Source organism: Theropithecus gelada, unplaced genomic scaffold (assembly GCF_003255815.1).
Source record: "Theropithecus gelada isolate Dixy unplaced genomic scaffold, Tgel_1.0 HiC_scaffold_216, whole genome shotgun sequence".
In the NCBI taxonomy this organism is placed as follows: Eukaryota; Metazoa; Chordata; class Mammalia; order Primates; family Cercopithecidae; genus Theropithecus; species Theropithecus gelada.
In genome coordinates this window covers 7695-9842 of record NW_020258605.1, presented here as the reverse complement: position 1 = coordinate 9842, position 2148 = coordinate 7695, and positions in this window count along the sequence as shown.

Sequence of the window (2148 nt, the reverse complement as noted above, 5' to 3'; positions counted from 1 at the left end):
TGATGGCAAATTGGAAAGAGATGCAAAGAGATTTCAAGGATCTTGGAAATTCACAATGTCATTTAAGAAGGAAACACACGTCACTCAATTCCAGTAAAGAATCACAGACTCGGCCATGCATGTTGGCTCATGCCTATAGTCCCAATAGTTTGGGAGATCGAGGTGGGAGGATCGCTTGAGCCCAGGAGTTCGGGAATCACAGACTCTTCAGCTCCCAGTCCGGTGCTCTTAACCACTACATGCTGCCAGTCATCAATATTCTCCCATATTTCCTTTATTGAAATAGGATCATTAAAGCTTAGGGGGAAACATCTGATAGGAAAAGATTTCACATATTTTTCTAGATTTTCATTTCCTCCTTTTGTTGTTTTTTTTTCTGGAGACAAGGTCTCACTGTGTCACCCAGGTCAGAGTGCAGTGGTGCAATCACGGCTCACTGCAGCCTTGACTTCCCGTGCTCAACCCATCTTCCCACCTCAGCCTCCCAAGTAGCTGGGACTATAGGTGCGCACCTCCACGCCTGACTCATTTTTTAAAATGGTTTGTAGAGATGGCATCTGACTATGTTGCCCAGGCTAGTCTCAAACTCCTGGACACAAGCGGTCCTCCCACCTCGGCTTCCCAAAGTGTGGGGATTACAGGCGTGAGCCACACTGCACCAGGCCGCCTCCATTTCCTCTTTCATATACACTCCAGTTAAATTTTTAAAAAGTAGTTGGTCGCCCCAAGGCAGAGACTGTCTTACAGTTTTTCTGTTTCCCAGAGTGCCTTGCTAAATACCCAATTGTTGACTGAATCTTTAAACTCTTCTGAGTTTACAAATTTACTGTACTGTAAAGACGTAGACTCAACAGGTACAAAATCTTTGGTCTTTCAATCAACATAGGTCCTGGAAACATCACTTCATTCCTAAATGCCAACGTAATGAACACAAGAGAATTGGTTTTAAACAAACAGTTTGATCAGTGTTTACTTAAATTCCCAGGGGATTCCCACCTTACTCCACTCCCTCGGCTCAGCACACGTAGTATAAGCCACACTAGTCCGCATCTGGTGTTACAACTTTCTGTCCAGTTTCAGAACACCCTCCTTTCACCAATTCATGGCCTGCAACCCTTCCACCGCCATTTCCACAAGCAAACTTCAGGTCTTATTCAAGGTGAGGTGCCATACTTGCTGCAGCACTTAAGTATTTTTTAGCCATTTAACATGCATAGAACTGTGCTACCATTGTTACTAGGTTCCCATCTTCTTTTTTTATGTGTCACTGACAAAGGTTTTGAGTATTGTGCCCCAACCCCATTTTTCCTGTAAGTTTTGTGATTTGTACTACACAATGATTTTGAGGTACATGTATGTCATGTTATAATCATAACTCATTGTATCACTGTTTGGGGAAAAAATTAACCAATAACCGATTTATTTTTTCAAAGATAACAGGTGTGCAAGCTTCCAGAAAATCTGCTTAAGCATAAAATCAAATCAGAGAGCAGTTGTTTTTCCTCCAGCATCTATCCAGTGGCTAGCTAGCACTCAAATCAGACACTAGATTTGGAACCGGAAGGACATCATTCACCTTGAAGTAGTGAACAAAAACATGGTTTTGTCAAGAAATAAAAGAGATAAAAGTCATTATAAAAACCGTCTTTTCCGCCAGACACGGTGGCTCATGCCTGTGGTCCCAGCTACTCGGGAGGCTGAGGTGGGAGGAACACTTGAGTCCAGGAGGTCGAGGCTCCAGTGAGCCGTGATCGCACTACTGCACTCCCGCCAGCCTGGGCGACAGAGCGAGACCCTGACTCTAAAAAAGGGGAAATGATCTTTTCCATCCTCAGAGCAAGCATGCAGAATATGATTGTCATCCTATTCATAGACGTGGAAACTAAACCTAAGAGAGGCTGAGTGACTGTCCCAAAGTACCATGGCTGATAGGGGTTGTAATAAACTCAAGTGGTCTTTGTCTAGGATCAGAAAAACTACCACTATATGTAATGGCGCTTGTAACTGTGACGTGTTATTTCCGATTGTCTGCAAAACACAAACATGAATAAATGAGATGAGTTGTTGGGGGAAAGTAAGAAAACGGTGACACTGTTAGGGTTACCCATCTCTCCACGTACCTCCTAACATCAGACCCTGATTGGGGCA